General features: G+C 48.2%; 1 protein-coding gene across 3 annotated transcripts in view; it reads right to left on the bottom strand.

Annotated features, from left to right (window-relative positions):
• KCNA6 (potassium voltage-gated channel subfamily A member 6) overlaps positions 1–7,906 on the bottom strand; it is a 65,571-nt gene that overhangs the window by 14,110 nt on the left and 43,555 nt on the right. The window contains exon 3 of one of the 3 annotated variants that reach the window (XM_073888747.1): positions 5,480–6,542. The exons of 1 other annotated variant lie outside the window; for it this stretch is intronic. The gene's annotated coding sequence lies outside the window, so the exon portion shown is untranslated. Of the gene's footprint in view, positions 1–5,479; positions 6,543–7,906 lie in introns of those variants that run through there. One more of the 3 variants, XM_073888746.1, reaches the window with a different exon arrangement.

Genomic DNA, 7,906 nt, shown 5'->3' with positions numbered 1-7,906 from the left:
GGAGAAGCCTTACTGCTGGAGAAGCCTACTGCTGGAGAAGCCTACTGACCCTGTTAAGCACAGAGGGACTCGGAATCATTTTTGATGAATTGACTACTTCCAAGAAGTCAACCTAATTTTATTGTTACTGGTACTTTAAAAAGACACTTATGTAGGAGCGCCTGGGTGGCTCAGTTGATTGAGCATCCGACTCTTGATTTCTGCTCAGGTCATGATCTCAGGGTTGTGAGATGGAGCCCCATGTCCAGCTCTGCACTGGGCCTGAAGCCTGCTTAAGATTCTCTTTCTCCTCCCTCTGCCCCCCCCACCCCTGCTCACGTGTGCATGCTCTTTTTCCCTCTAAAAAAAATTAAATAAATTTTAAAAAAGATGCTTATGTGGAAGAGGGAAGCCAGATGCTTATGTGGAAGAGGGAAGCCACTTTTAACATGGTTTGAGCTACAGAGAGCAGAGAGTTGATGACAAATGGTCCATAATGCAAGAGGACAAACTGAGAATTGGTCTGTTGCAGGGGGGATCTTGAAGATCATCACCTCCTTGCTTGGCAGAGGAGGGAACTGAGGCCCAGCACTGAAAACTTGCTCTAGAAGAGAAAGTTTGTGCACAGGTCCCCTATTTAGGTAGGAGCTCGAAATAACTCAGCCTGATTCCTGGCCTGTTGAGATTCCAGAAAATCTCTGCAACCAAGTGGTATTTGAACTGGAAAATCTTTTTTTTCAAAAGACACTTGATTTCTTTGTGATATTATTGCCTAGCCCCTATGGATAATTTCTCTCCACAGATAGTAAATTGAGCAGAAGTCCCCAGGATGCCAGGCCTCTGTGTGGAGTTTCCAGAGCAGTTTCCTGCTGCTGTCCATTGCTCTGTTGCCTCTTTCAGGAGGTTGGGCTCCCCAGGCAAGGGCCCCTGAAGATGCCCACTTGACTTCACAGGCCATACCATCAGGGAGCCTTTGAAGCCCTGGCTCCCAGCACATGGGCCCAGGATCCCTGAGCAGCCATGTTTACTATTGCACACAGCACTTCCTCGTGCTCAAGCATGGATGGGGGGCAGGTCATCACCCATTTCACTAGACTACCAGTTATTCAGGACTGCTGGGAGGAGAGCCGGGCAGCCCCCAAGGAAGGGCAATGCAGACTCTCAGTCCTGCATGGATTCACACAGCAGGTTTGTTTAATCATGCAAGGACCCCCTGGAATGACCTAACTTTTTTTTTCCCCCCATCCGGCCTGTGGGAGAAATACAAGTGGTGGTGCTCCCTCTAGTGGAGTTGTCAGAAATGGAAAGTGGCTCTGAATCTTACCTGGAGATTCAGAGCCGATGAGTGTGGCCCAGATTCTCAAGTATGTCATCTCTATTGCACATACAGTTTTTGGAGGAGTTATTTTGTTTTGTTTTTTATCACCTCCAGCATGGGAGGCTGTGGCTGCAAGGACAAGCACTCTTGATTTCTGGCTTATAAGCCTCAGAATCAGCAACATTCCAGAAGCCAGAGGGCCAGGAGCTCTGACCTCCTATGCAGGAAGCTCTACCAGCCACTGCCACACGGTGGACAAACCCCTTTCACTTCTCTGGGGCTTGCTGGGGGTGGTGGAATGCAGGTCAACCAGCATCGGCATTAGTGGGAGATGATCTCCCATCTCTGAGATGCTCTATGACTGAGTTGAGCTCACAGGCTATTGTTCATCCAAGAGGAAGACACAGGATTGCTCATAACCTCCTATGTTTGGAGGGATCCTGATGGTCACCAAGCACTTTCACAAACATCACTGCATTATGCTCTTACAACAACCACCTGACACATCTTATCCTGATCTCACTGACTCTGCTGCAACCACTAGGCTGGCTTGGTGTTCTGAGACTGAGCTGAGAGATGGAGGATCCTCCCATGTGGCCCACAGAGCCAGATTCCTAGCCAAGAGTTCCATCAAGCTTGCTGGCTTGAGTTTGGAACTCTATGAAAATGAGACTGAGAAGTTCCATCCTTAGCAGGAGAAGAATGTCTGTGTGACCCATCCTATAGTAGGGATGATAATAATGACAATGGTGAGCACTTAGACATACTTCATGCAGGCCAGGCACGGTTCTAGGCACTGCTTAAATATTAACTCATTCTGTCTTCACAACAACCCTATGCCGTAGGTAATCCATAAACCTGCTATTCTTGCACAGATACCAGAATAATTTTACTAAGAGTTAAAGTCCCATGGCTAGTATAACTGACTGCCATTGAGTATAGATGCTTAATAAGAATTGAATCAACATGAATCTCCCTAAGCAAGGGGAGAGGGCTTTCATTTTCTATCATGTACCTGGAAATTAGTTTGCCCTCAGTTATCCACATTGTCATATTGTGAATTCCAATAAGAAATATATATGTGATCTTCATCCTGTTTCTCATGCAGTCCTCCAAAAACACTTGGAATTTCCTAAATGATGAGAGCCATCAAGGTGTCTCCTGTTATGTTAATGAGGCAACTTCTGGGCTGCACCTAAAGATGAGGGCTAGTGGCCCGGAGAACCAACCATGTGATTAGAAGGTTGGAACTTTGAGTTCCTCCCCTCTGACCTCTGGGGAGGAGAGAGGGGCTGGAGGTTCAATCAACGGCCAATAGTCAATGATTTAATGAATCATGCCTGGGGAATAAAGCCTTCACAAAACCCCCAAAGGACAGGGTATAGTGAGCTTCTGGGTTGGTGAACACATGAGATTGGGCAGAGTGGTGTACCCAGAGCAACCATGGAAACTCCATACCCCTCACCCCAACTTTGTCCAATATAGCTCTTCATCTGGCTGTTCCTGAGTTATATCCTTTTATAATAAACCAATGAGCTAGTAAGTAAAATGTTTCTCTGACTTCCCTGAGATGCTCTAGCAAATTACTGGAACCCGAGGAGGCGGTTGTGGGAACTGGTCAGTCAGAAGCATTACCTAGACTTTTGATTGGGGTCTGAAGTGGGGTGGAGGCAGCAGTCATGTGGGACTGAGCCCTCAGCCTGAGGGACTTGAGGCCACCTCCAGGCAGACAGTGTCAGAATGACTTGAATTGTAGGACATCCTACTGATGTTGAAGAATTGCTTGGTGATGTGGGAAAAACCCTGCATGTTATAAATGGAATCAGAATTGTGCACATGATGGAGTTAAAGATCTTGGAATTACAAAGTGGGAAGAGATATTGGAGATCATTTGGTCCAGTTCTCCATTTTTCAGATGAAATGGAGGACTCAGGGATAAAAAGGTGACAGGTCTTGATGTGCATTGCACAGTAAGTTTAGTGGCAGGGCCAGGACTGGCCCCAGGGCCCCAGAGTCTCAGTCCAAAACTCTTTCCACTCTACCACGTTGTGACCGTCATGCACTTGAGCAGATGAATAGAGATCCACCCAACCCCATTCCTTCTGGCCCACCGAGCTCCCTCGTCTTCAGCCAGCCCTTCTGAGCTCCTAAGAAGCAAAATCCTTTTGGTAGTAGCATAAGGCACCCAAAAGTGGCCTGGTACCTCACCTAAAACAAAGACAACAGTCACCCTAAAATGGTGTGTTCCACAGGCAGTCAGATGGCAGAGAGCAAGGACAGTCTGAGGGCACCCCATGAGATTAGGCCTCCTGCTCATGACACGAGGGGTGCCCATCCTCCTTCATCCATCTACTCTGGACAAGGCCTCCATGACCCCTTCTTAGGAGCCATGATAGTGGTCTTCTCAGCCTCCTGCTGATTTTTCTTCTTTCCTCAGACTGATTTGGGGTTCTGCTGGTCCACTTCATGCACCCTACTTTTTCCTTCCCCATTATCTCTGCCTTGGGGTATTTTGGTCTCCTGCTTCCTATTTAGGTTTGATATTCACCAGGATGTGACAACACCTTGCCTGTCATTTCCCAGCTGTGGCCAGTGCCAGTCATGTCCCCAACTTTCCCAGGAGTGGTCTGAGTTGAAAGAGAACCTTCCAGACAATCTCTCTTTACTGTTCTGTGGCCATAGACTTGCGTGGCAGTCTCCTGGTCCAAGGGCATTCTTCTATGGGTGTTCTGTCACTTGGCTGAGAAGCAGGCTGCTGTACTCTTGTTTGAGTGGGGAGAGTGAAGAACGTGCAGAGAGTTAGTGAATAAAATCAAGGGGTGGGTGTGTGGAGTTGGGGGAACTGAGAGACTGAGAATGTCTCACGGAAGCTCAGACATAGCCCATCCCAGACATGGGTTCAGGAAGAGAGCCTGGCAGGAATGACAACAGCTGCAACTCTCCCACTGGCTTCCTGGAGAGGAGCTGAAGTGGGGGCAGGTGCTCAGCCTGCTTCCCTGAATGAGGGTCATCCCACCAGCCAACTTCTGGGAAGGGACCACTGGGCTTCCAGCAACAGCCAGAAAGGGTGGTCCAGGTTCCATGTCTTCCCTTTCTTCCACACACCTCTCAACCCCACAACCCTAGAGTCATCCTTGCTTCTCTCTTCCTCTCACACCCACCCCTCTCCAATTCCTTCTGTCATCTCCCCCCACTGCTGACAGTGGTCCAACCTGCCCCCGGCTCTCCCCCAGACTGTTCCAACAATCTCCTAACTGCTAAACTCTGTTAAATCCTATTACTTCTCTGCTCAGAACCCTGGAGGAAGGACTTCCCTCCAACTCAGAGTACAAGCAAAGTCTTTTTAGGATCATCAGAACCCCTGTCTAGTTGGCCACCCACCCATCTCAGGCTTCATGTCCTACTCGTCTCCTGCTTGCTCACTGTCCTCTAGCCACAGCAGAGGACACACTGGACTCTCTGATGTTCCTAGAGTATGCCAGGGATGCTCCCACCTCAGGGCCTTTGTAATTGCTGTCCCCTCTATCTAGAATGTTTCCCCCAGGTACCTTCATGGTTCACCCCTTGACCTCCTCCACTCTTCACTTAACATTACCTTCTAGGTCAGGCTTTCCCTGTCTCCCCTATTTTAAGCTGATTTCCACCCCCACCCCCACTGTATTCCATTGTCCCTTTTCTTGATTTTCCTCTATTTCCTAAATACTCATCCAGCGAACAATATATTTTAGTTATTTATTGTACCCACTGCCTGTGTCTCCTCACCAGAACCTAACCTTCACAAGGACATGGATTCTTGCTGATTTTAATCATTGGTCTTGGCACATAGACACTCAAGGAACACTTGTTAAATGAAGGAACAAATGGTAGACACAGGTTGGTAAACAGACCTTCATAAAAAATGTCAGAGTTATAGGGCTTCTCTAGTAAGAAGGGATGCCTAGGAGGGAAAAGGATGGGTACATGTGCATGTGTGCATATGTTTGCATGGGTGTGCACGTGTGTGTGTGTGTGTTGCAGGGTAGCTTGACAGTTCCTTCACTTGTAATAAACAATGTGTGAGTCCTTGATGATTCATATATAAGCATTTTAATGTTATATATTAACCAGAGTCAACACCTCATTCACTCATGTCCTCACTCACTCATTCACCAGACATCTTATGAGTGACAATTCTGTGTCAGGTGCTCTGCTAGACATTAAGTGGGCACATGGCTAAGAATATGGTCCCTGACGTAGAGACTTCCACATTCAGCACATATCTGGGAGGATCCAGGCATTACAGCAAACTGTAACCCCAGACATACTTAATTAGGAAAGTAAAGTCGGTGGGGGGGGGGGGAATCAACCTCATCACTTGGAAGAGTGACAACCAGATAGAAGTTCCCCCTCCAGAGAACCTGGAAGGAAGCTGGAAAGAGAGGTAAGTGGGCAGGAAGGAGGGACCTCCCCAAAGTAATCTTGCTCTCCTTCCTCTGAGAAAGACCAGGAGTGAAGAGCTGTCCGTGACAAGAGCAATGTGCGTTACACACCAGGAAGAAGTCCTTCCAGCTCCTAGGAGACCCTGCACACAGCATCATCTGGGTCCTGGGAAAGCAATGAGAAATATAACTCTGACCTTGCCATTTGCCCACAGGCATGTATATAGAAGAGGCTAACAACTCCTAGAGCACAGCTTGCCTTCTTGGAGAACGTCCCCTGTCCACGGTGGGGTCAATGCAGAGGGTATTCAAGCACTTTTTCTGATCATCTGCGGGTGGCACCTGGGAAGCTGCCCAGGTACTCTGGCATCCTGGATACCCACCTGCTTTTGTCAAGAGTATCTGACTTGTCTGCTTAACTGAGCTGTTGATTTTGTCATGCAGCAAAACACATGGCCTCTGAGACTTTGCCATATATTTATTTGTTAGTCTTCATGGCCACCCTTTTCCTGGGTGGGTCTGTAGCACAGCCATGCACTTTCTGGCATCCCTTGACCCTGACCTCCCCATACCTGCTTTGTTTTGCCCATACCACCTTCACCCCACAGCCTCACCCCAACATCCTGGGCCCCATCTTTAATGTAGGCAGGTCTGGTCTCAGCTTTTTCTAGTCTGGTGACTGCTTGTGGGAGGCCACTGGAGAGATGTCAGGCCTTGTGGTCCAAGGAGGAGTCTCATCTTCCTGAGAAGTTGGGGGTCCAAGCCCTCTCTGTCCAACTGCTACCAGAAATGTATGTGTAAGTCTTCTTGCTGTGCCAGTCTTTTCCCTGCCAGGGAGAATCAGAACAAAAGGAAGTGCAGTTAGGGATATGAGGGGTAGCTACATGAGCAATGGCACCAAGAAACCTGGGAATGATCTCCAGCCTTTTTTCAGCTCCTCTGACATACCAGTGTTGGTTCCTCACCTGGCCACTATTTCTGGGCTCTCTGGTTCACTCAAACCATACCTCCCACCCCATAGGTCCAACAAGGGTCCCTGCAACCCATCAGCCACTGCTGAGCACACCCAACCTGAAACCACTCCTGCAAAAGTTGTCTTTAAATACTGTGTCACTAATTCTCTACTTTGGATGGAATAAAGTCCAAGCAATGTGCTCAGCCCTAGGCCTAGTGAAGTTTCATATAATCTACTCACCTGGGCTCCCTTCTCTCTAATGCCTTGTACCATCTACCTTGGTCCCAGGGGCCCATCTCGGACACTCAGTATACACCAGGCCTATCCCTTCCTCCATGAAAGAGTTCCAGCCCCTGCTTTCCTCCTCCCTTGCCCAGCCCACGGGATGCTCTTGTTTCTCCTTCCCACATTCCTCAGTCCCACCTTCCTGCTGGGCCCAGCCTGGCCCCACCACCTTCATGAGCTTCTCTGGCCATCCCAACAAGATTGATCGCTCTCTTCGCTGATCTCCTGCTGCTTTTGTGGCCTGCCCCATACCACACACGCACATTGTTTTCTATTGGAAAGTGTGTGAGATCCAGAGCCCACAGTCCTATGTTCAAGGCCTGCCTCTACCAGGCCCCGGGCAAAGAAAACTAGACCCCTGGCTTCTCCCAATGTGAGGTGCATGTGTCTGTGATCTTTGTGATCACTTCAAGAGCAGGCCAGAGTTTGGCTAAACACAAACAAACCAACAACTTCTTGCAACTTCCATCTCTGCATGTATAAAACAAGGATGACCATGGACAGACCATGACCAGACAATCAGCTCCAAGCTTTTTTAGAGCTACCAGTGAAACTGCTTTGACCTAGTGAAACTGCTTTGGAAAAGGTAAGCCTTACCAACATGTCAGGAGGTATTATGGGGCCTCTGTAGTAGCCTTCTGCAGAAGGAAAAGATTTAAAATTTGTAATTTCAATTATTTGGGAACAAGCCCAAAGGTTCATAGCACGGAGTCACTATAATTTTAATAAAGCACAAATGTGATGCAAAAGCATACTGCAAGCCTGGTGTTCTGGGGGCAGCAACTCATCTCATGGCTAAGTGTCACTGACTACATGGCATCAGACTCACAAAACCAACACCCACATGCTTTCCAGCGGGGGCATCTGTGTAGTAACCTCTGCCGAGGGTTTGTTTCTTTGTGACATTCCAATGGTCATCAAGTGAAAGATAACACTCTAACAAATGGTAAA

The sequence above is a fragment of the Callorhinus ursinus genome, unplaced genomic scaffold (assembly GCF_003265705.2).
Source record: "Callorhinus ursinus isolate GAN/ISIS: 27379988/994484 unplaced genomic scaffold, GSC_fseal_2.0 scaffold94, whole genome shotgun sequence".
NCBI classification, from domain to species: domain Eukaryota; kingdom Metazoa; phylum Chordata; class Mammalia; order Carnivora; family Otariidae; genus Callorhinus; species Callorhinus ursinus.
This window is presented reverse-complemented; position numbering and strand designations above follow the sequence as displayed.